Consider the following 27,544-nt stretch of genomic DNA (forward strand, 5'->3'; position numbering starts at 1 on the left):
TAACCCACACCTATTCAGAGTGTAGATAGTGTTTTGGAGCTTAAAAAGCTTTGGGGATTTGCCAAAAGAAGCCGGTAAGGCTTGGTGGATGCAATCGGGTGTATTAGACTTGGAGGGTCTCTTGGTAGACAAGACACGGTTCCGAGAAGCCTTGTTGGAGTAGGAGATTGGAGGGTTTAGGTACATTGGGTAGATTAGACTTGGAGGGTCTATTGCCATTTGTGTATCCCAATTTATTGTCTAGTTGATCGATTTACTGCTTAGAGGGTGGCAAAGAGGTTTTTCACCGAGTTCTTCGGTTTCCTCTTCGATAACACATCGTTGTGTTATCTTGTGTTTGCATCTCTCTTCCCTTACTCTTGTGCTTTAATTTTATTGTTTGTTGTTCATGTTTATGCACGAAAGTAGTATCAGTTGATTGTGCTTCATTTACTCTTATTTTTGCACTTAGTTTAAGTAAAAGTAAAAGCAATCTAGCTATAATCTTTAATTAGGGGTCTAAACAGCTCTTGTGTTTTCACACAATTTCGAGCTTTCAAAATACTATCTGAGTGCCCAGTGAATCTGAAAGCAAGACCCTTAGACATATCAGATATAGCTATGGAATTTTTGTCTAATGGAACCCCCCAATATCTTGAAACTTTTTTCGGGCTGGCTTGGGCCATTTGGTACAATAGCAACCAAATAGTCTTCGAAGATACTGACCACTCCTCTGCATAGGTCTGGACCTATGCCAGGAGACTTATCCTTGACTTCAAAGAAGCAATTACTATCTGCTGCCAAAACCAACAGCCAATGGTTTTAGGGTGGAAAGGCCCACCTCCAGGTGTGTTCAAAATAAATGTAGATGGAGCTACCTCAGCTGATGGCAAATTGTCTAGTATTGGGGTAGTCATAAGGGATAGAAAGGGCGACACCATAGCAGCAATGTGCAAGACTCTCCCTAACCAACATTCCAACAAAGAGACGGAGATATTAGCGGTTGAGAATGGAGTGCTCTTGGCTAAGGAGCTAGAGCTGTCACAGATTTATATAGAATCAGATGCTCTTATGGTTGTCCAAGATATTCAAGCTGGGAATACAAATGGCAGTCTTGGCCATCTGCATCCGGGGATTAATAGCATCCTTGAGACCTTCAATTGTTGGAAAATTCAGCAGTTGAAAAGGGAATAGGAATACAACAAGGTAGCTCATGAGCTAGCTAGTTATGCTTGATGTAATGGTACTTATCAGGTTTGGAAATGGATTAATCCTCCTATGGTTCAACATCTCCCCCAACTAGAATGTGCCTAAATTGTACCCTTTGTAGTTTAGTTGCCTTGTTGTACTTCAATTTCATCTTAATGAACTCAGTTTCCTATACAAAAAAAAAAGGTTTAAATCCTATCATATTTATAGTAATAATATCTATCATATCAAAATTCTTTATCTCTAAACAATAAGGGTGCGTTTGGTAGAGTTGTTAAACAACTCATTTTCAGTTTTTAAACAACGTTACACACTTTTTCACTCACACGTATTTCAAAAAACTACAAACAACTTTACTCAAACTCCCCTACCAAACGGGTCCTAAAGTTTCCAGATGTGATATCAACCTAGAATTGATTTATTTTCATGTGTTAATACCATTCATTCAAGTCTGGTACAGGTTTGAATATTTTTTCTTTCTTATTTATAATTAGAAAGCTGGAAGTTTATTAGAACACACTAACAAACTCATTCATGGAAGCTTGAAACACTTGTTTGCAAACAAACTCATTTATTGTTGGCAAAGAGAAAACTCTACAACTACAATTTTCTAATATACAAAACAGACAACGGAATTTATATATTATCGAAAGTTGAAACGTAGTATTTATTGTTGTTACATTCTTATTGAGCCACATCAATATAGCATTAGGTGAAGTATTTCGATCATAATCAAAGTGATAGTAACAACTACATTTGTAAAAGAGAAATTTTATGCCTACCAAATGATATTTTATCCAATTTCATTTTACTGACGAGGTAAGATGGATCTTGAACCTTTAATATGATAATAACAATTATTGATATTTATGATATAATAAAGAAAATTGAGACAGAAGTTAAAAAATTGAGAAGAAGTTAATTGAAAAACTCGACAGGTTTCTAACTTATTTGAGCAAATTACAACTTACTCACCTATAGTTTAGCTGAAATTTAAATTGCCTACCTATAATTTAAAATTTGATATTTTACCCGTTTAAGATTTGACTAAAATTTAAGTTGCCTATCTGTGGTTTGAAATCTCATAATGCAAGTTCTGTTAGATTTTTATTTTATTTATTTTATCTTATTTGATCTTGTATTTTTATTTTTTTTGTATTTTTTGAGGAGAGAGACATAAAAGTGGAGCAAAATTATATATTTAGCTGAGTTTTTAACAGAGATAGGTTATAAAAATCTATCTGAGCTAACCTCAAATAGGTAAAGTGTCAAATTTCAAATCATGGGTAAGTAATTTAAATTTCGACCAAACCACAGGTAGATAAGTTATAAGTTGTAATTTGCCAAACTTATTTTCTTGGATCCATCATACAAACTAATCCATTATATAGAACCATGCATCAGCTTTAAAAATAATAATAAAAAAAGGATAAATGTTCTCATTTCATACCCAATTGCAGATGTTTCTAAACTTTTTTTGCAAAAGCCTACTCTACATTTTTTGGATTTTATTTTATTTTATTTTTCCTAGAATAAAGGTAGATTTGATTGTTTGGTATAGTTTCTAGCCCAATGTTTGATCCTTCTTGAAAGTTCAATTAGTGTATAAAACACTATGAACATTTAGACCCAATTAACAAATTATCAATTCAAGCTTAATATCAAACAATTAATGTGCGGAATATGAACAAAAGCTTAATACAGAATTGATGAACAATCTAAACCAAATAAAATCACATCCACAGTAGAAATTAAATAGCAAAGATTAAGGGAAGAGAGATGCAAACACAAGGACAACATAACGATGTGCTATCGAAGAGGAAATTGAAGCCCTCAGCGTAAAACCTCTCCGCCGCCCTCCAAGCGGTAAATAATCCACTAAAGAATGTAGTGGGGATACATGAATAGCAGAAGACCCTCCAAGCATAATCTAACCAATGTACCTAAGCTCTCCAAGCTCCTACTCCAACAAGGTTACACCGAACCTATTTCTTCTTTAGCTTACCGGATTTCACTATTTGACCATAGCATCAACCAATATGAAATTGGTCCCTTCTTAACTGCTTTCCAAACACCAAATGGCCTTCTCACAGATATAGGTATGGTGAGAAAAGGTTTTGGTAATCTGCCTCTCAAGGATGTAACAATGGAGAGGAAGATAGTAGATGAATTTGAAGAATCTCTATGTAAAGATTGTGGATGAGTCAATCTTGTTTTTCTCTAGGGTTTCTCTCTCAAAATTCTCTCTGGAAGCTCTCTTTATTTCGTGGGAATAAGGGTCTATATATAGTGGGGTGAGAAAGGAATGCAAAGAGTCAATTTTTCCCAAACAGGGTGATCTGGTGACTTGGTCTCGCGAATGGACTAAGTCGCGAGTTCAAGTCGCGAGCTAACGGCCTGGCCAGCCTAGGACTTTTGTCCTGTAGTGCAACAGCTGGCATGATGCTTCAACTTCTGACATGCTTGGCACGTGTGCAACTTCTGGCGGCTTGCAAGCCGTGAGCCACCTGCGAGATCTAGTCACGAGTCCCTGCTTCTTTGCACAATCTTGAGCATTTCTTCACACTCTCTCACACACTACCCTTACATGATTCCCATCTAAATACAGGGTTACTATTTGCTAAAATACAAGCAAATTTGGCATGGAATAAAGCCAACAAGATGGTTGATAAAATTTCAACCTTACACTTCTATTTCCCTCTCTAATCTTGCTGGGGCCTAGGGCATGTGTAGAATCGTTCTCTATTCTACGTATATGGGAAAAGCAAGACCTTCTCAATAAGCTTGCATGCAGTTTTGAGTCCTCCACTAAATGACCTTCTCTTCTATTTTTCTGTCAAAATCCTTGACTTCACGCTCAAACAAATAAAGCAACAAGCTGACAAGCAAGCTGAAATGAGGTAAGACAAGAGAAGATCTTTGGGTACATAAGAGCATCTCTAACAGTTTCTTCAAATTTTTATATCGTTTGAAGAGTAAACAGTTAATTTCACCTTTTACCTACCTACTTTTTCAAATACACTTTCCAACATATTCTCTAGCATTTCTCTATCCCATTTAAATATTATTTCTTCATTCTTTTTTTACTATTTTTTTTTCAATCTTCCTTCATTCACTATAATTTTCAAATTCTCAAATACTATATATTTTAAATCTCCCAACAGTAATATTTTAAAATTTTCCAATGATTTTTTTTTTTAACAAATTTAGTGGAGCACTTGTAGCAATGATATAATGAGTCGTAGAATCATCTAATTTTAATAAGAAGTGTTTCGTTCTAAACATTTTTACAATATTTTCACAAGTCATATGTGGTAAATTGTTATTGATTTTAATTTGAACACACGACTTAAATTATTTTTTTCTCACCAGTATTAGCTAGTAACAACCCACTACTTAAAATTTGTTGTGAAAGCATTGTGAAAATATTGCATAAGCATTTCTCAATTTTAATTTCTTATTCTTTATTTTATTTTCCCTTATCTCTTTATTTTATTTTTCATCCACACGTTTCTTTATTTTTTTTCCCTCTTTTTTTCTCCTCCACACACGTAAATGAACAGTGCAAACTGGCAAATGAATATTGATTTCATTAATAAACAGTAACCGAAATATTTTTTTTTTATTGTTTTCAGTTTTCAATTTTCAATTTTAAGCAAAATAAGCATTATCCCAATACACACATAAGCTATTGGTCAAAAACAACAAGGTGTTATTGGAGATGGAGAGATGGCTTGGGTACACAACCCTAAACGTTATATGTTGGACAACGATTTGGTAAGGCTATGACCAAGGTTGAGAATGATAGAAATGATCAGTGCCTAAAGGCATTGAGAGAGACTATAGATTTGAGTGGAAAGTTTGTGGTCTTAGATGCACTACCATATCTAAGGTGGTTTGACATAGGGGGGAGCGAGAAAGCTATGAAGAAAACTGCAAAAGAATTGTATGATGTGACTGAAGAATGGCTAAAGGAGCATAAGCAGAGGAAAATTTCTGGTGGGGTGAACGATTACCAAGATTTTATGGATGTAATGCTATATATTGTCACCGATGATGATGAGACTTCCCGTTATGATGTTGATACAATCATCAAAGCTACATGCTTGGTAAGCTTTTGATAACCCTATTAATTCCCACATAGTATAATATATTTCCAAAATCTCATTTGCTACATATTTTGAATTAGGTTATAACTTGTTACACACACGTTATTTAAGACAATTTTTAACAGGTGAAAAAAAAAAAAAAAAAAACTGAAATTATAACTTTTTTTTTTTTTTTTGTGTTTGTAAAATTGTATAAAATAATTTGTGTAATAAACACTGCTCTATTGAATTTGTATTGACTTCCAAGAGTACCAATTAAATTTATTAGATAGATAAACACATGGCTCATATAAGAAATACAAATTCTCTATATTACTTTTTGTATTCCACTTTATATTTTATGAATCACAACTTATCATATATTGTTTTTACATTGTTTTATAAAATAATTGAAGTTTAAAATGAAATATAATAAAATCAAGCATATGACGTACCACAATTAATGGAGCATAAATACATCACAAAAAGTAGTGTTGAATATTTATATTCCCCACGTAAGAAGCATTTACCACATCTATCTCACATAAAATTCAACGTGGATTTGGAACTTAATGTTACAGAATTAAAAGGTTCAAACAATTTCATGATAATTATCTTGTGCATAATGGTTTATTTAAATCCTAAACTTGAAGGCATTTCATTTTCTTGTCAAATATTAAACCATATATAATCAAATAGCATAAGTTTTGAATTCTTAAAGCAATCTGAATTCTTGCTGCTATTGAATTTGATTCTTGGACCATGGCTAGAAAGCTTAAAGCTTTAGCCGACCATCTAACATTCTAACCTCCAATTCATATTATGTTACTTTTGAAGGTCCTTGTCTCAGCGGCTTCAGACACATCAACAATAACATTGACATTGGCTCTCTCTTTGCTTCTTAGCAACCCTGAGACCTTAACAAAAGTTCAAGAAGAATTAGACATCCATATCTGTAGAGAAAGGCAAGTGAAGGAATCAGATATGAAAATTTTGGTATGTCTCCAAGCTATCCTCAAAGAAACAATGCGTTTATACCTTGCTGCACCACTCCTATTGCCACACGAGTCAATGGAATACTGTACCTTGGTTGGTTACCACGTCCTAGTAGGCACACTACTTATTGTTAATCTTCCAAAACTCCATCGAGACCCAAATGTGTGGGTGAATCCTAGTGAATTTCGACCTGAAAGATTTCTTACAACTCACAAGGATGTTGATGTTAGAGGCCAAAATTTTGAATTGATACCATTTGGTAGTGGTAGAAGAATGTGCCATGGGATCTCATTTGCCTTGCAAGTTATGCAACTCACACTTGCTACTTTCTAGCATGACTACAAGCAATTGTGCACGTGTATTAGTTGATTAGCATTGTATAGTGTGGTTTATAATTGCTGGTATTGTAATGTGCAAGCTGTAACAGGGTGGCAACTCAATTAGTTAGGAGTTAGTTAGGAATTGGGTTTAGTTGGAGTAAGGGTTAGTTGGAAGGGTACTAGACACGGGTTGCATTTGTCAAGGGGTATTAAAGGAAAAGCAGTACAGAAGAGAATAATAAGAAGAATGTTTCCAAATTTGCTTTCTCTTTCTTTGTTTTCCTTCTCTGTTCTTTTCTCTTTCTGTTTTCTTTCTCTCTTCCATTTGGAGGACCAGCCGACCATAAATCCAGCTAGATAGATCAAATCCATTCACTCAAATCCTAACAATTTGTCAAGTCATATTACGTGTGACTTGTAATTTGCATTTGTCTTGTTAGTTCTTTTTTTGAAGGTAGTTTTTTTTGTCATTTTATGTGTCTTGTAATTTGGCATTTGACTTATATATGAGTTATGTTTCTTAACTGTTAAGAATTGTATTAACTATGGGGGAGGTTATGTGGAACTTCAAATCAAGCCAAAAATCTTCAACAAGTATGGCCCCCAATACTGCCACACCCTTCATCATCGTTTCTGTTTGTGGTCATTGGCGGTGATTTTTTGATAAAAAATATATGGTCCAAACTTATAAATTTAAAATGACAACGATGTAAGACAAAATAAAATATTTGAGTTGGGATACACATATATAGATAGGAACAATAGAAAGAAAAAAAGGCCTTGACTTTAGTTATGTGCCGGTTCAACAATTTTGGAGCCCAAAAATTATAAATCAGGTCTTTTTTATAGCTTTAAATATTTATTAAATTTTTTTTTTTTTTTTTTTTTTTTGAGATACAAAATTTGGCTTTAGTACCTATGTGTGGGGCAGTGGGCCATGTTGCTGTGTCTTAGAGCATCCGTAACAGCTGGTGTATAAATTATGCCATTTTACAACACCAAATGCTTATTTTATTATTTTACCACATCATTTTATAACATCTCATTTATCAGATGTTTTATAATTTAATTCTATACATTAAAATAATATTTACTACACATTAAAATAATATATTATCCCCTCCCCCATTATCATCAACAACAGCAACATCAACAACCCACATGGCAGATCAACCACCACAGCCCACAACCACTGGCCACCCCACAGATCAACCACCGACCACCAATATCAGCCATTGCTACCCCACCAAAAAAAAAAAAAAAAAAAAAAAAAAAAAACACTACAATCAAAACCCAATCAACCAAAATCAGCCAAGCCGATCAACCCAAACCCAAACCCGATCATCATCATCAACAACAACGGTACAACCACCTCCGTTGCAACAACGCCGACAGCCACCACCGGCACAAACCAACACCACCTTATAAAATAAAATAAAATAAAAACCACAACTAGAAAAATTGTTGCTACCACAACCACCAGAAAAACAACAAAACCCACAACCCACCCACCCACCCACAACACCAAAAAAATTGTTGCGGCCACAACCCATTCACCGATTTACCGATTTCGCACCACTGATTTCGCTGATTCAGAACCCATTCACCGATTTCGCACCACCGATTTCGCTGATTCGGAACCCATTCACCGATTTCGCACCACCGATTCACCGATTCAGAACCCATTCACTGATTTCGCACCACCGATTTCGCACAACAGAACCCACCACCACCGATTCGCCCATCACTAGCCGACCCACCCACCACTGAATCTGACCATCGCAACCCACCACCAGTGATCTTCCAATCACCATCTCAACCCACCCACTGCCGAATCGGGTATCAAATCACTGCAAAAAAAAAAAAAAAAAAAAAAAAAAAAAAAAAAAAAAAAAAAACACAGCAATAGAGATTGGAGTGAAAGAAGAAAAGGGTGAGAAGAAAAAACTAAGGGTGATGTCTGAGAGAAAGAGAGAAAAACAATGAGATTGAGAAGAAAAGAATGGAGAGGCATGATGTCTGAGGAAGAAAAGTGAAGAGAGAGGAGAGAGTAAAAGAATAAAAAATGATTAAAACTTATACCACACCATTCCGTACCGTTGCAAATTTGCAACGATACTGTTCACATGTTGTAAAAATGATAGGATTTAGCACATCTGATATTTGGTGTTTTTTGAGTTTGGTGTGGTAAATGTGCCAAATATTTGGCATTTGGCACATTTACCACACCTACTGTGGGTGCTCTTAGTGAAGTTGGTGATAGTGTGTGGGGCCGTGCACCATGTGTCTGTGGTGTGCTAAGAAGCTATATGGGTTTAGTGTCTATTTGAAAAAAAATATTTTTTCTAATTTAATTTATTATTCAACTTATTTTTTTATACAAGCTTATTTTTATTATTATTAATAGGTTTCACTATACTTGTGTTTACATTATTAATAAGTTTTATTATTATTAATAAGTTATATTTGTGTTTACATACCTAGATAAAAACACAAAATCTTCTATATGCAACATTATAATTTTTTTAAAATAATTAATTAAAATCCAATTGCAAAAACAAAATATGTCACTTCCAATTATTTTTGTTTAACTAATTATTGTTTTTGTCTGATTAAGTGCCACTATAGAATACTTTAAAAACAATTACTCTGAATACTTTTCCCACCAAAACCACAAATTTCTTCATCCAAAAGGATCCACACAAAAAGGACCTCATCAAAACCGCATAGTTCAACATCTAAACAAATTACTATCAACAATATTAACAAAAGTAAAATAAAATCACTTATCGACCAACAGCTTTTGAGTGTGACTCTACTCTATTAGTAGAAAAAAAAAATTCTCAAAGCCAAAATTTATCTAAAAAAGTAATCACTCAAAAATTGAACAAAACAAAAGATTCAGCCTTTTAAGAGAGATAGACTAACATTTAGATAACAAGGTCATAGGCAAAAAAAAATTGTTGCCTTAAGGTATGACATAACATCTCACAAAAATAAACAAAAGCCAAGTCTTCAACTTATGGTAAAAAAAATTAAACTGGAAATGAAAGGAAAAAAAATATGTAGATTAATTTATAGCATCTTTTTGTTAAGGACTCTTATAGTATGAAATTTTAGCTTTACAAACTTGATCTAACATCTAGGACTTTATAATGTATAGAGGCACTCTCTTCTACTCTAAGAGAGATATAAAAATGGATCGAATTGACCAAAGTGGACTAAAATGGACGGAATGGACCTAATGGGACTGAAATGAAGTGAATGTGACCAGACTAGACTGAAGTGGACCAAGTAAACTGAATTGGGCCAAAGTGAACCGAAATGTTACGTTCATGTGGCTCAATAAGAATGCAGTAACAATAGACTATGAAGTACGGGTGCATTTCCGGATTTTGGTGCGGGTACGAGACTCGGCAATTTTTGAAAAAGTAGGGTGCGAGTGTGGTGATTAAAAAATTGTTAAAAATATTTTTATTTATATTTTCTATATATTTTTACTATCAAAATATTCTTAAAAAACACATTATATTTCCTTGGTTCACAAAACAAAGAAAGAAGGAAAGAAACACAAAACACAAAAGAAGCAACAAATATTCAAAATAAAATTGAGGAATGACAAATTTAGGATGTTTAATTTGGGCCTTATTCAAAGAAAATTTTGGCTGTTCCGGCATGATTAATAAGGCCGATTTCGACCTATTTTGGCCGCTGATCGATACGATCCAATTCAGCCAATACGTCCCAATTCTGGCCGAATCGGCGTGAATCAAAGCCGAGTCGGTGTGAATCCGATCCGAGTCAGCATGAATCCAAAAAAAAAAAAAAAAAAAAAAAAAAACCTCAAACACAGCACCAACGCGCAGGTAGCGGCGTCGCTCACGCGTCACTGCAACGAACGCGGGTGCTTTGCCCATTTTGCCGTGTCCGTGTATCATAGACAATAGATGTTAAATTTCAATTTTTAGATATTATATAGATTTAGATAGAAGATTTTTGAGAACTTGTAAACTTGTTAGGAGTTGAATTAACTATGTGGGTGGTTATGTTTTTAAGATTATATGTATATGTGTGTGTGTGTGGAGGAGATGCGGAACTTCAAATCAAGACTATTTATTTGAGTATTATCATTTGGTTGAGCATAACTCTCCGTTATCACTGTCTTTCTCTTTTTGTGCCTATATGGATTTCTTAATTATTTCTTCGTATCAAAGCTAAGTGTAACACTCTTGGTGTAGCTTCTTTATGTACTTCTTTCCATGGCAGCAGGAAGGAAAATATATCTACTTTTACAAATATATAAAAAGAGCCAATGCACTTATCTACAGTAATTTTGGATTATTCAAGTGTTGTACCAAAACGGTGTATTTGGGTGAGAAAAAGGAAAAACTTTAAACGGTGCATTTTGCTGAGAATTTTTTTTTTTCCAACATAGAGGAGGTGAGGGAAAGTGAAGCGAGCAGAGGAGTCAGTGAGAGTGAGACTGTGGAAATCACTAGGCCTCTCTCCCTCACATTGGATTACAGACTTTCTCTGTTAAGGGAAAAATTAATTTCTTTCACATATTCTTTGCTTAGTTGATTGAATTTTTGGATTTTTATGAGTTTTTCCTTATTGGTTGCTCTACTTGTGGTGTTGGATCATGAAGATTTTGGGTTTGGGGACACAAATGGAAGAAGAGAAGGATGCTTTTTGGGGCTTATAATTGGCATTTATAAGAGTCTGTCTAAGTGTTTTCCAAGCTCAAGCCAGGTCTTCTATAATCTTTTTCATTCTTATACGTTTCTAGACCCCTTAAAACACAAGTTGATTAACATAGTGATTTAGCCAAGTGATTACTTAGGTAAATTATTCAAATCTAGGTTAACACAAGTAAATCATATCATGTAAACAATGCAAAAAATAAAGAACACAACATATGATAACCCAACAAAACTAAACTGGTAAAAAACCTAGGGAAGATTTAACCTAGCTATCCTCAAGGTAAAACAAATCCACTATAAAAGAATTGAAGTTTTACAATAGCGACTTAGACCACTAATATCCTATTGCTACCTCAAGTAGAAAATTTACTATCACGACCACGTGACAGCTCTGAGTCCACGGACTACTTCTTTCTTGGATTCATAACAACCACAAGTACTCCCACTTGTGTTTTTCTTTAAGCTTTTTATGCAGCAACTGAAGTGATCACCAAGCTTTCAACATCAATCTTGATATTGATAACCCTAAGTATGTATGAAGGCAAACATCTCTAGATCTTACAAGAGATTCACACACACAACATATCAACAACCATAAAAACATGGCTAGGGTTTTTCCTTTTATACTAAAGGCAAAATATAAAACTCTACACGTCATATGGGCTTGGGCTGAGTTGGAAAATTCTATAGAAAAACATTTTGCACGAGGTTCAATCGATCGAGTCTAATTTTCGATCGATTAAGCCTTGCAAAAAGTGAACAATAATTTTCTGCAATTACTCGATTCCAACTTCACAATAAACATACTTTGAGCAGCCTAAATCTAGACTCTAAGTTTTGATCATGGTTTGCCAACATTACATATTGAAGTTATAAAACATTTAGATCCTAAATCCTTAGAACCTAATAAACTCCCCCTTTGGCAATCCGTGACAAAACACATAATAAAACAAAATGCTCAAAGTTACAAAAACAGCCCATTATTATAATAGACCTAAAAACAATTCAACCTAACTACTTTCTATATGTTGCTAGTGTGGACAGCAGCATGATTGAATCAACTTGTATATTCCTGTAACACTCAACAAACACATAAACACGCGTGTGGAAAATACAAGTAAAAACAAAATAAATTCTTGATTTCACAAAACAGAAAATAGAAGACATATATCATGAATAACCTCATAATATAGATCAATAGCCAATGTAGCACAATGTGAAACAAGAAATAGAAATAAAAAACATAATATCTCCCCCTAACATATACATCACATAAAAATAAATACATCAAGAGCCAAAAATTAAACACCTCATGAAGCACCTAGATACAATATAAAGCTCCAAAAACTCAAAATCTCTCCCTATCTCCATCCATATGTACTTTCCCTTTTTGTGACAAATTGCCAAAAGGCAATCAAGACTCATCATCGAAAGGAGATGGTGGAGGAGATCATCTATGCTCGCCAAATCCGCACGCGGGGCTAAAGCTTCATAAGCACATCCACCAAAAGCTGATCATGAGCCACCTGAATGGTCATAATAGTGTTCAACATACTCCAAATGCGAGAATCACCCGAAGTAAAAGGTGGAGGATCAACAACGACCATCAGATCAACATACTCCTCAGCAGTGGGATCATCTAAAGAAGGAGGAGGAGGAGGAGGTGCAACACCTGAAGAAGACTCTACATGAGGGCGTTTAGAGATAGCTCTCATCTAAGCAGCTCTCTGCCTAAGGAAGGTGACACCTATGGGAGCTATAATGTGTACGGGCTCAGATACAGGAAAATCCTCTAATCCTAAATGTAACAAAATCCTATGAATAAAAATAGGGAAGAAAAGACCATGTGCAGTAGAACTACTCCTATGAACCTCAACCAAGGATCGAATGAAAAGAGTAGGAAAACTCATAGAAGCATCTGTCACAAAGGCATACAAAAATGTACATCTCTCAATAGGAATGGTGTGCAAGTGAGAGATGGGCTAGATGAAATGACAAGAAATTCAGAAAAACAAGTAATGAATCTCGGTCAACTCATGAGAGGTAATCCTTGGATCAGTACCCCACTAAATGGAAGTACCGGTGAGATATGACGTAATGTCATCTAGAGGAGGGGTCACATCATAAAGGTACATAGGTTACTATACCTTAGGCATCCTAAGAGCAGAAGCCACTAGTAAAGGAGTAATGACATACTCTTCACCCCGTATCCAACTTGTAAGGTTGAATTTATTCAACCATCTAATTGGCTTTATTCCGTGCCAAATTTGCTTGTAATTCAGCATTTAGTAACCCTGTATTTAGGTGGGATTGTTGTAAGGGTAGTGAGTGAGATAGTGTGAAGATTGCTCAAGAGTGTGCAAGAAAACAGAGTGTCGCGGCTGGGACTCGCGACTGGACTCGCGGCTTCAACCCGCCAGAAGATGCACACGTGCCAAGCATGCTGGAAGATGAACAGTCATGCTAGCTGGAGCACTACAGGACAAAACAGGACAACTGGCCATACGGTTAACTCGCGACTGGAACTCGCGACTTAGTCAAGCCGCGAGGTCAAGCCGCGAGCCACCCCTGTTTTGGAAAAACCTGACATTTCGCATTCCACTCCTTTTCAATATAAATACCCTTTTAACCCACGATTGAAAGAGAGCTTCCAGAGAGAATTTTGAGAGAGAAACCCTAAAGAAAAACCAGATTGTTTCACCCACAATCTCTACCTTAGAGTCTCATCAAATTCCCTCACTCTCTTCCTCTCCATTGTCAAATCCTTGAAAGGCCTTTATACCAAACCTGGTTCTCACCATTATCATCTCTGTGAGACAGACGTTTGGAGTTCTGGGAAGCAGTTAGGAAGGAGCCAATATTCATTGGTTGATGCTACGGTGTAGTAGCGGAATCCGGAAAGCTAGAAAAGAAAAAGGTTCGGCGCAACCTCGTTGGAGCAAGAAGCTTGGAGGGCTTAGGTGCATTGGGTAGATTAGGCTTGGAGGGTCTATTGCTGTCCTTGTATCCCAACTGTATTTTCTAGTGGATTGATTACCGCTTGAAGGGCGGCGGAGAGGTTTTTCGCCGAGGTCTTCGGTTTCCTCTTCGATAACATATCTGGTGTTATCGCTGTGTTTGCATCTTCCTTCCTCTCTATCTCTGCCTTTACATTAATCTGCTGTGGTTTATTTTGATGTGGCTTAGATAGTTGTTTAATCAATTCCATGTTATAGCATATGTTAAGTTTCCGCACACTAGTTGTTTAACATATTGCATGTGTTGATTAAATTGGTTTTTGGGAGTCTAAACGTTCAAAAGTGTTTTTGTACACGTTTTTGAACTTTCAATTGGTATCAGAGCGGGTACACATCTGTTTGGTTTTATTACCATTGTGTGATCCTTGACTCCCTTTCTTTTTGAGATGGATAGGTCTCAATCCCTTAATGCACCTCCATATTTTGATGGAAGTAATTATGCATTTTGGAAGGTTCGTATGAGAGCCTTTTTATGCTCTATTGATGAATCCGTGTGGGATGCTGTTGAGATGGGTTGGACCAAACCTGAAGCAGCCAAATCCACATGGGATAAGGCAGCACTTACTGCATCTAATGCTAACAGTAAAGCACTAAATGCTATTTTCTGTGGTGTGTCTCCAGATGAATTTCACAGGATTTCTCACATTATTATTGCCAAAGATGCATGGGAGATTCTGGAAACAACTTATGAAGGCACGAAGAAGGTGAAAGATACCAAGTTACAAATGCTGACCACTCGGTTTGAGGAGCTCAAGATGAGTGAGGATGAGTCTTTCGACTCGTTCTATAGGAAGTTAAATGAAGTGGTTGTCAGCAAGTTTAACTTGGGGGAGAAGATGGAGGATTCTAAGATTGTAAGGAAGATCCTTCGATCATTGCCGGAAAGCTTCCGTGCCAAAGTAACAGCCATTGAAGAGAGCAAGGATCTTGACGACATCAAGGTTCAGGAGCTGGTTGGTTCTCTACAAACCTATGAAATGTCGCTGCCAAATCAACGGAAGGGTAAATCCATTGCTCTAAAGACTGTTAATGAAAAGGTGGAAGATCAAGGCTCTTCGGGAGAAGATATGATGGACAAGGATGTAGCCTATCTTGTTAAAAATTTCAAGAAGTTTTTGAAATTCAAAAACAATGGAAAATTTGATGATAAGAGAAAATTCCAAAATTCTGGAAGGGAGAAGAGGGATTTCCAAAGGAAAGATGGAAAAGAATCCCAATCCACACAAGGTGTTACTTGTTTTGAATGCAACGGGCATGGACACTTCAAGAGGGAATGTCCTAACTATTTGAAATCAAAAGGCAAGGTGTATGCCACGACCTTGAGTGATTCAGACTCGTCCGACTCAGAATCTGAAGAGAGCTGTGATGGAGAAGGGAACTACTCAGCTTTCATAACTATTGCTCATGTTGAGTCTTCGGATGAATTGAATTTGCTTGTTCAAGACCTTGGAGAACATAGTGAGGATGACTCACTAGGAATTGCTGAAGAATCTGAAGCTGAAGAAGAAGAAAGCACAGCAACTCTTCAAGAAAATTACAACTCACTTTTGGAGAAATCAGGTGAATACACAAGGGTAGCCAAGGCTGCTGTGAGAAAGATGAAGAAGGCTGAGGAAGACTACAAAAGTCTCCTAATCCGGTATAGGGAGGCCAAATGCGAGATTGAAACTCTTAATGGTGAGCTGTCCGAAGCCTACACTAAAGTGAGATTCCTTGAGAATGAGGTTGTTCAAGCAAATGCAAAAATAGAGAGGGTCACCACCAAGAAGCTTGATGATGTTATATCATCTCAAAAGAGCTTCTCAGACAAATCTGGACTGGGATATACCGGAGGAAGTAGCTCAACTGGAAATGTCACTAAAGAAGTGAAGTTTGTGAAGTCCAAAGATCCAGTTGTAGCTGACTCTACGAGTGTGAACCTCGAGGTGGAGAAAAAGAAGAATGTGGTGGACCAACGGATGCTGAATCATCGGAATCAGTCTATGGGCAGGTCTGAGTCTCGTGCCAAGTCACGTCCTCAACCACAAAGAGGTCCTAGAGGAATGTATGTGTGCCATTATTGCGGACTTCAAGGGCACACTCGACCGAATTGCCAAAAGCTGAGAGCAAAGAACAGTGCTACTCCTCAAAGGTCAGGAGGACCAAGAACTGATAGGAGAACTTGGGCAGGGGATCAACCTAGAGAGCAAAATGGAGATCCCAGAATGATGGACGTGATGAAGACGATTGGTGCATTCACCAACTGCTTGGAAAGCTTCTCACGAAGGTTTGAAAGCCCTAACTCCCGTACCCAATCCTTTAAGGAAATCACCCCAAACGCAAGTGCCGTGTGGGTGAAAAGGGGTACTCATGCATAAGCATTACAACATGTCCATGCATTAATACTTCCTATGCTTTGTGACTATGTTTGTTCGGTATGCTTGTTGCTTTTGATTTTGTTTGTTTGTTTGTGAATTTTTCTTAATTGTGTTTTATCAATCTTTTTGTTTCTTGAGTCAAAAATCCAAAAATTACATAAAAAGTTGAAAATCAAAAAGCTTGATTGACTTTGTTGAGTTTTGTCTTAAAACTCGTTTTGCCGTGTACCTTTGTGCTAATGGCTTTGTGCATTGTCGAGCATTGCTTGTCTTCATGCACTCGTATCACTATGGGAAAAATCTTGAAATCTATGTGATTGTTGTAAATAGATCTTCAAACTTGTCATGAATGATTAGTGAATGGTTATGTTGATCTTGAAACATGCATAGTCTTGTGTCTATATCTCTTCCCATTTTTTATTTTTTGTTTTGCTAAAAAGAGCTCACTAAATGTAAATCTCCAAATGAAAAGAGATATTGAGCTGCAAAAGCCTGTCGCACATTCTAGTATTTGACTAGGAAAAAGGGTAAGCGACCTTATATCAAAAGTGAAATTTCTTTCAAAAAGGCCAAAGGCCTGTTCTTCAAAGAAAAGTGTTGTCTATCCCTCTCACAATGAGAGATGATTGCCTCAAAAGATCAAATGTTATGGCTGAAAGTGGAGTCAAATGAAAGGCTCCTAGTTATGTTATCAAGTTGTGTGGGAAGTCATATATTCATATTTCTATAATTGAGATTGGTCACATGATCTAGTACTAATTGTGTATGCCTTGGTTGAATTGATCATTGAAGCTTCACATTAGACAAAGGACTATTTCATTGTTGATATCCACACACAACACACAAGTTTATGTTTGATAAATGCCATATTCATTTGTGTGATTGTACTTGATAAAATGTGTTTTCACATGCTCAATCTTTGTTAATTCAAGCACAAAAAGATTTTTGAGTGTTTTAGGTGTTTTTTGGAAAGTGTTTTGCTGAAAAATCTGAAAATTTCAAAAATACAGTTTTGCCCTGTTTTGGCGGCTCAGTCGCGGGTGTGTCAAGTCGCGAGCCTCAGTCGCATCTTCGCTGGTCAGTTTTGGCAACTTGTTCGCGAGTGGAAGGTCCAGTCGCGAGATTCACTCAGAGATTTTCGCGGCTCAGCTCGCGACTCACTCGCGGGTAGACCTTCCAGTCGCGAAAAACACTTAGAAAAATTTTTTCAAAATTTTCCTCTTGTGTGCTTTGGCGGCTTGAGCTGGCGACTGTGTGGCGACTTGAACCAGTCACGAAAATCGCGTGTTTTGCAGAAACTGGAGCAGTTTTTAAACTTTTTCAGTTTTTCCCTCGAATTTTTGTGATTGTTCATCTTCTCTCTAAACTCTCTCCCTCCCAAACACTCCGTGCTCCCTTTTTCCAATCTCTTGTGTTGCATTCTTACAGCCCAAAATCGTCGAGTTCCAGGTATGGGTTTTCTGTTTTTCACTCTTTTCTACTTGATTTTGTGCTTTTACCCTTGATTTTTCGCATTTGATTGTGTGTTTGAAATGGGTTTGAGTTTCGGTCTCTGCTTCTTGTTCTTGCTTTGCGTGTGGATGTTGTTGATATAGGTTGTGTTAATGATAGTCTTATTCCTATTGCTCTTGTGCTTAGCTAAGTATTTCTTTCATTTCAATCTGAACTTGGAGTTGTTGATGTTACTCTTGGTTCTGTTTGAGGTTGTGAGTTTTCCCTTGCTAGATTTGCATGTCTTAGATTGTTAATCTGTGGGAAGATTCTGTTAGGCTCAATATATTGTGTGTATGTCATATCATTTTCCATAATCTGCCTCAATGTCATTTATTTGCCTTCAGGATAGCTTCACCATGTTGTTCATGTGTTTCCTATCCTAGGCTTGGTTTATCCATATGTTTGAACTAAATTGCTTGCTGTTTAAGTGTTTGAAGTTCACTTGTTTGATTGTTATCTCTCTCTGTTAACTACATGGTACTGACTGGTTATGCACATATATTGTTATATGTTGTTGTGGCCTTTTCTGATTGTTCACAGATGGCTCCTTCACCCCAGAAGAAGAAATCTACTGCTAAAAGGGCTGACAAAAGACTTAAGATGGATCCTAGATTGTTTAGGTCAGTTCACCATTTTGAGAGATACAAGGATAACTTCTTGAATGCAGGAATCATTCAAGAGAGATTTGTGGATTTGGAAGATTTAAGGCAAACTTTTATTCCCAGTTGTTTTGAAGGAAGAGGATGGGACAAACTTTTGAGTGATTTCCCTTTGGTGTGTGAACCCCTGATTAGAGAATTTTATTCAAATGCTGTGATAAAGGAGAATGAGTTAAATTGCTGGGTTAGAGGGAAAGAATTCATTTTGGATGCACATGTCATAGATGATGTACTAGGGCTTGAGGGTTTGGATGATGAGGAGTTTATCAATTTCAAGGATAGGAGTGTCTCTATTGAAACAGTTCAACAGAGGATAGGTGGGCAGAGAGAAGGGAAGTGTTTGAATACCACTGCCTTTCCAGTGGACATGAGGGTTCTAACCATAATCATGATGTTTAACCTTTATCCTATTAAGAAGTTGACCACAATCAATTGTGCTAGAGCAATTTTTCTGATGGATCTCAAAGAGAAGAACTTCATAGATATAAGTTCCCACATCTTTGACATCATTGTGGATGAGACAAGAACAACATCCAGACCAAAACTGATCTTTCCCAGTCTCCTAATGAGGATATTTCGAAGGAAGGGTGTTCCAATTCCTCAAGACATCAGTCACATGTCCACACCCTCTGCAATCAACAAACTTACCTGCAAAAGGATCAGTGTTAGGCTTCCAGGAGACGAAGATGAAGGTGATGAAGGAGAGGAAGTCCCAATGGAGACTGATGTAGAGGCAGCAGGGCATGCATCCACCTCAACACCAAGGAGGAGTGGCAAGAGGTCCAGAGCTTCAACTTCTGCAGATGCACCTCCAGATGCTTTCCAGATCATTCTGGAAAGGCTTGATGGGATCAGGGCAGTCCAGACCGAGCATTCTGACAGGATGAGAGCCATGCAAGACCAAATTGATGTCTTGGCTGCTACACTTGACAGCTTCACAACTCAGCATGACCAGTGACCCTTTGGCCATTCCATGTCAAAAAGGGGGAGAAAGTTCATTGATAATTGAAGCAGAAAAGCAGCTCTTGAGGGGGAGTAATTTGTTGAGGGGGAGTACTTAGTGTTTTTATGGTTTTTATGGTTTTAATACACTGGGTTTTGGTGTATAACTGTTTCTAACTCTTTTCATATACTCTTGGATAAACTTTTATATATGTTTGATGATGTTATTCAGGTATTTGTTGGTTTGTACCCATATGCTTTTGTAAGCTTTGAGGGTTTATGTTGTATGCATAGTTTGTAGGCCTTGTGGTATGTACCATGCTTAAGTGCAGCCTTTATGCTATGTTGAAATCAGTACTTTAATCTAAATGTTCTGCATTATGATTGTTGTACTGTCACTCTTGTGCCCTTGTAGGATTGTTCCTAGATGCATATGCCTTGTGTGCTATGCATTGGTTGAGTGTTGTACATACAAGTGTCTTGCCTTGTGCTTGTTAACTTGTATGTCCTTGTGTTCATTCCAAGTGTGAATGAACACTGTGATCACTACCTTGTGGTGTTCACTTGGTTGATCAAGCCTTGGTTTGTTCATTAACTCCATCTTATGCTTGATCTTATATTGCCTGTTTCATATGCATTTATAATTTTCTGCTTACAATGATCATGGTGTATTGTTGTGTTTCAGGAGTTTATGTTCATATGATTCAAGTGCTTCACAGCTTCTAGAATTAGGTGTGAGTGAGTTTTGATCAACTGTTCCCAACTCACATGTTAAGTCTAGAGTCTGTTTTAGGGTTTTGTCACGGAATAGCCAAAGGGGGAGATTGTAAGGTTGAATTTATTCAACCATCTAATTGGCTTTATTCCGTGCCAAATTTGCTTGTAATTCAGCATTTAGTAACCCTGTATTTAGGTGGGATTGTTGTAAGGGTAGTGAGTGAGATAGTGTGAAGATTGCTCAAGAGTGTGCAAGAAAACAGAGTGTCGCGGCTGGGACTCGCGACTGGACTCGCGGCTTCAACCCGCCAGAAGATGCACACGTGCCAAGCATGCTGGAAGATGAACAGTCATGCTAGCTGGAGCACTACAGGACAAAACAGGACAACTGGTCATACGGTTAACTCGCGACTGGAACTCGTGACTTAGTCAAGCCGCGAGGTCAAGCTGCGAGCCACCCCTGTTTTGGAAAAACCTGACGTTTCGCATTCCACTCCTTTTCAGTATAAATACCCTTTTAACCCACGATTGAAAGAGAGCTTCCAGAGAGAATTTTGAGAGAGAAACCCTAAAGAAAAACCAGATTGTTTCACCCACAATCTCTACCGTAGAGTCTCATCAAATTCCCTCACTCTCTTCCTCTCCATTGTCAAATCCTTGAGAGGCCTTTATACCAAACCTGGTTCTCACCATTATCATCTCTGTGAGACAGACGTTTGGAGTTCTGGGAAGCAGTTAGGAAGGAGCCAATATTCATTGGTTGATGCTACGGTGTAGTAGCGGAATCCGGAAAGCTAGAAAAGAAAAAGGTTCGGCGCAACCTCGTTGGAGCAAGAAGCTTGGAGGGCTTAGGTGCATTGGGTAGATTAGGCTTGGAGGGTCTATTGCTGTCCTTGTATCCCAACTGTATTTTCTAGTGGATTGATTACCGCTTGGAGGGCGGCGGAGAGGTTTTTCGCCGAGGTCTTCGGTTTCCTCTTCGATAACATATCTGGTGTTATCGCTGTGTTTGCATCTTCCTTCCTCTCTATCTCTGCCTTTACATTAATCTGCTGTGGTTTATTTTGATGTGGCTTAGATAGTTGTTTAATCAATTCCATGTTATAGCATATGTTAAGTTTCCGCACACTAGTTGTTTAACATATTGCATGTGTTGATTAAATTGGTTTTTGGGAGTCTAAACGTTCAAAAGTGTTTTTGTACACGTTTTTGAACTTTCACAACTCATTACATATTGAGTATTGGAATCATTGGAATGGACAGAGAGGTTCGAGTAGAACTCTCTAATCAAGGTAGCCGGAGGAGGATGATCAATATCCAACAAAACCAACCCTTACGCTCAAAGTTCCTCCTAATTTCCGAATCTAGCTCATCTAACACTGCCTTCCTCTCAGCCCAAACTGATCTAAAGATGTTCAGCTTCTTATAGGTTTCTTGGTTTTTCTTAGATCGAAACCTATCACTCTCAAAGGCTGGAGTAGAAAAGGAGGTGGTTGTCCTATGGGCTCTAGTCTTCCGAACCATGATGCTAAGGAAAGGAAAGGAAAGACAAAAAAGAAACCAAAGAAAGAAACACAAAGAAAACCAAGGGCAAACTGCATCAGACAGAGTTAAAGAGAAAACAACAATTGAAAATATCAATCTATATGATGTATGAACAGAATTAACAAATGATGCATGCTCTAATGCATTGAGAACAGTTCAATTTTACTTCTTAAACCAAGAATTTGATTTGAATATAGAGTTTATAACAAAAAACCCCAAATTTTGAAAATCCACTTTCAAAAAATTTAACCAAATTGAGTAATTAATCATTACACTAGATACAAATCATCATTTAATGACATAATCAATCAATTTCACAAGTCAATTTTACCAAATTAAGCCCAATTGAACAAAATCCCCAAATTCGTGTAGTTACAAGCCCTAGGATTTCAAATTGTTCTCAAATCACCAAATTAATCAAATTTAAGCATGGTAAACATGTGTACATCATCTTAGAACAAAAACCCATTGATCAATTTGGACAGAAACCAACTCAAAAAACAGAAACTCCAAATTCCTATAGGTTAGAAAAATTTCCTAAAAATGCATGAAAAAAGTGAATAAACTAAAAAAGAAAGGGTAAAAAGGTCTTACCGGCACTAGAAGACAAAAACCTTGAGAAAAATTTGGAAGGAAAATGACAAAAAATTTGACTTGAATCTGGATCGGTCTAAGAGAGAGAGAGAAAAGCTTTTTGAAAAGTTTGAAAATGTGAAGAACACATGAAAAAGCTTGTTTTAAAAAACTCTCTGAACAATTTTCTATCGGTCGAAAATTAGATTCGATCAATCGAAAATCACATTCAATCGATCCAGCATCAATCGAGCAACGATCGAGCCAGGCAAATTCAAACCAAGTATTTTATCGCAATTTCGATCGGTCGAGCAACAAGTTCGATCGATTGAAAATTTGGAAAAACCAATTTTTTGAAAAACAAAGCATTTTAATGCAAAAACTCCTCAAAGCACAATATTTTATGAAAAGAATGCATGAGTATGAGATGAAATTTTTTTCAAAAACCCTTGAATTTAACCCAGATCTTCCAAAAACAAGGTTTTCAATCAATTTGTCCTTAGATCTCAAATTTTAAACACATTTTGCACTAAAATCAAGGAACTTTTAATCTTGGATGGCCACAACAAGATCACACACAATATCATGTACTAAGTTTAGCAAAAAATAACTTGTGTAGTGTGTACAACTAGAATAGCTTGAGATACATGTAAGGTGATAAGTAAATAGTGATCAATCACAATTTCTATAAAATTCATCACATAAGTTTGAAAGTGACTATCACCTAAAGAGTTACATCATATAACTCTCACATCTCCTAGAAAACAAGGTTGCGATCATGTAAGTTTCTTGTTTTGCCTCATAATGTACACACCAATTTTATTTCAATTTGAATTTTATTATATTCCAATAATGTACAAACCAATTTTATTATTATAAGCCGAGGCTACACCCACTAAAACAAATGTATTTTCAGTGATGAAAAAATTCGTCACTAAAAGTCCAGTTTTTCATCGCTAAGATCCTTTAGCGAAGAAACTCATTTCATTGCTGAAACCCCATCGCTAAAAGTCTTGGTGACGAAAAATTTCGTCCCTAAAAGTCTGATTTGTTTTATAAAAAAATAAAAAATAAAATAAAAAATAACTTAGTGACAAAAACGTTTTCTCGCTAAATGTTTTCCTCGCTAAAAACACTATTTAGTGACGAAAATATTTCGTCACGAAAAACATTTTAGTTTATTAAATCATATTTAGTGACAAACAATTTTGTCACTAAAACTATTTTTGGGTACATAAACTGATGAAAAAGTTCGTCACTAAAACTATTTTTAAGAAAATCCTGGCACATATAGCGACAAAAATTTTCATCACTAAAACCATTTCTTATAAAATTCTGCTACATTTAGTGACAAAATATTTCGTTACTAAAACAATTTTTTGTTGCTATATTTGTGATGAAAAATTTGTCGCTAAAACTTATTTTTTGTTTTTATTTTTTTCATAATTTTGATATTAGCTTGTAACTTTTCATTACATTATTAAAACCTCACATTTGAATAACACATTTATTTCAACAACACATTTATAAAAAATCGATCCATACATTCCACAAGTAAAAAATAAAACAAGTATTCAGTTCAGACTCCTTCCATACAATAATTGTTTGCAACACATACAATAACTCAAGATGTTTTATAACAATACAAAAAGTGTAGCATAATATAATTAGAACCAATGGAAAATGTCCTCATATGTCTTCAAGTAATGTCAAAAGTAAATCCTCTAAAAGCCACCAATAAGAAATCTGCACAAATATAAAAACAATCTATTCGTCTATAATGGCATACAACAAGTGATATTAATTAGTAATAAGCAATGACGAAACTATTTAAATGTTTAATTTTATTAGTGTGTGATTAAATTTCATCACATCTAATCAATAAGGCTCATTCACATTTGCAAGAAATTAAAAACACTCCCAATATAAATTTAAACTACCTTATAACACTATGCAAACCATCCGCTTGCTCCAACACAATAACCTACCATAAAGCCAATCACAAACATCACAAGTAGAGAGTGTTTACAAATATTGAAATCAATTAAAGTACCATTCATCACATCTAATCAACAAGATCCATTCACATTTGTAAGAAACTAAAAAAACTCTTAATATGAATTTAAACTACCTTATAACACCATGCAAGCCATCCACTTGCTTCAACACAACAATCCACTGCAAAACCAATCACAAACATCACAAGTACAATGCTTACAAATATTGAAATTGAATAAAGTACTATTCTTCACATATAATCAACAAGGTCCATTCACATTTGCAAGAAATTAAAAACACTCCTAATATGAATTTAAACCACCTTATAACACCATGCAAGTCACCCGCTTGCTCCAACACAACAACCCACCACAAAAACAATAATCAACATCACAATATAGAGTTTTTTTAAAGTATTTAAATAAATTTTACTTACTATGCTCAAGCCAAGTTATACAAAATTTATCTATGATCCAGACATACCAAATGATAAGCATATTAAATTATAGCTCAAAACATTCACCCTAACTTTAGAATTAAATCCTCAAAGTCAGAGTTATCATTTACTGTTTATTGCTCTTTTTAGTAGCATATGTCTCATTTGTAACATATAAATGGGCTATCTAAACACATCTATTCTCATGAAATTTTACAGAGCCACTCCTCTAGATGTCTACTAAATCCATATCAATTTCAGAGTCAAAGCATAAAGTTATGATTTATTAAAAATCATACAATACAACATGCTCAAATCTGTCCTGACAGAATTTCATGCAACTTAGAAATTAAATCATTATTTTTATATTAATCCAAATGCTGTGAGACCACTTCCATTACAACCATATGTGTCTTAAAATTCATAAAAACTACTCCTAGCATCCTAATTCACCATATAAAATTTAATACATAATTTATCATGCTTAAACACCGAATCTGACACAGTGACAGTTTTGCAACATTTTCTTGTAAATTCACAAACAATTATCAAACGATGGTATTTTCATATGAAATTTAATATACACATACTAGACATATTATAATACATGAATAAACTTCCAATTGACCATAATATCATCAATCTTTCAAAATATTAACACAAAAGCTTTAAACATAGAAACAGAGAAAGAGCTAGAATTTAAAGTTGATTAAACAATAAATTAAACAAAAAAAAAATTCAGCACCTAAAATCAGCAAATCTAGGAAGAGAAACTCATAGATCTAAACCTAAATTGAGAGAGAGAAATCTAAATCTGAAGTAGATGTGAGATAGAGTTTGGAGAAGATACCTTGAGAGAGAATGAAGGAGAGAGAGAGAGAAGATTGTGAAGTGTAAAGCTGGCCAGGCTGTGGTGAGGTGAGGGAGGACCAGCGGCGTAGTGGCAAGTTGAGGGAGCTCCGACATGGTGGTGGCAAAGTGAGGGAGGGCCGATGACGTGGTGGCGAAGTGAGGGAGGGCGGACAACGAGATGGCAAGGTGAGGGAGTTCCAGCATGGTGGTGGTGAGGTGAGGGCAGAAGAGAGAGGACCGAAGATAGAGAGAGAGAGGGATTGATGAGAGGCGGCTTGAAAAAAAAAAAGAGTTTGGCTAATAAAAACCCTAACTTGACGCATTAGTGACGAAACTGGATTCGTCACTGAAGGCTATCTTTAGCGACGAAACTAGATTCGTCACTAAAATTGTTTCAGCAAGCAAATAACATTTAGTTCTTTCGTTCACTAAAGGTTATTTTCTATGAGGAATTTGGTTTCTTCACCAAAAATATTCCACCACGCTTTTAGTGACGAACTATTTCGTTGCTAAAAGGTGTCTTAAGTGACAAATCCAGTTTCATCACAAAATATATTCCTAGCAAATTTTCGGTGATGAAAACCTTTTATCACTAAAGATTATATTTTTAGCGATGAATAGTTTCATCACCATAGATCAAAAAAGTTTCGTGCCCTAGGTTTTTATTTGGTGCCTTACTTTTTAGCAACGAAATTGTATTTTTGTCGCTAAACATTATTTATTTTTTTATAATTAGTGACGAAATTTAAATTTTGTCGCTATATGTTAGCTTTTAGCGATGAAAAATATTTCCTCACTAAATTTCGTCACTAAAAATGCATTTTGTTGTAGTGACCTTATGTTTTTTTTTTTGTGCATGTGCTACACTTTCTCGAGCACAAAATCATATGATATGCATTAAAGTGTTCATGTTTGGCTAATAAATAGTGGTGAAATGGTTATTTATGCCTTTCTCTTAGGATTTTTTAGTCCTTACAATCAAAAGCATGTGACTTCAAGATCAAGATCATGTGATCAAAAACTATAGACAACTCCCACATAACATGCACTTCAAAGCTAAGACTAGCAAGGTGCACTAAAATAAACTCAACCAAGTTAATCAAGGTATATAAACATGTTATGTAAAGATAATATGGCCAACCTCGATTTCAAATCCAAGAAAAATAATGCAAAACACATTTTTCCTTCCTTTTTTTATGTTTTTTCTTTTAAAAAGAATTAACAAAAACAACCTAGCATGAAATGCATAAATGTTATGTAATGCAAATCCTAAAAACAAAGAAAGCAAAAACAATGAAGAAGAATGGTCACAAAAAATAGAGAGTTCATCTTCCTAAACTCCAACAAGACCCAAATGCGTGGGAGGATCCTAGTGAATTTCAGCCAGAAAGATTCCTTACATCCCACAAGCATGTTGACATTAGGGGCCAGAATTTTGAATTGATACCATTTGGTAGTGGTAGAAGAATATGCTCTGGTATTTCATTTGCCCTACAAGTTACACAACTCACACTTGCTACCTTGTTGCATAATTTCAAAATTGCAAGCCCTTCGAATGAACCTGTGGACATGACAGAGAAAGTCGGGCTTAGCAACCAGAAAGCCACCCCACTTGAAGTCCATCTCACTCCACGCCTTCATGCTCAAGTATATGCATAA

At 36.1% G+C, this 27,544-nt stretch overlaps 1 pseudogene; it reads left to right on the forward strand.

Moving 5' to 3' along the window:
• The first annotated feature begins 795 nt into the window (after nucleotides 1–795).
• LOC126694255 (cytochrome P450 CYP82D47-like) lies at nucleotides 796–27,544 on the forward strand (annotated as a pseudogene).

The sequence above is a fragment of the Quercus robur genome, chromosome 2, assembly GCF_932294415.1.
Source record: "Quercus robur chromosome 2, dhQueRobu3.1, whole genome shotgun sequence".
Taxonomy (NCBI): Eukaryota; Viridiplantae; Streptophyta; class Magnoliopsida; order Fagales; family Fagaceae; genus Quercus; species Quercus robur.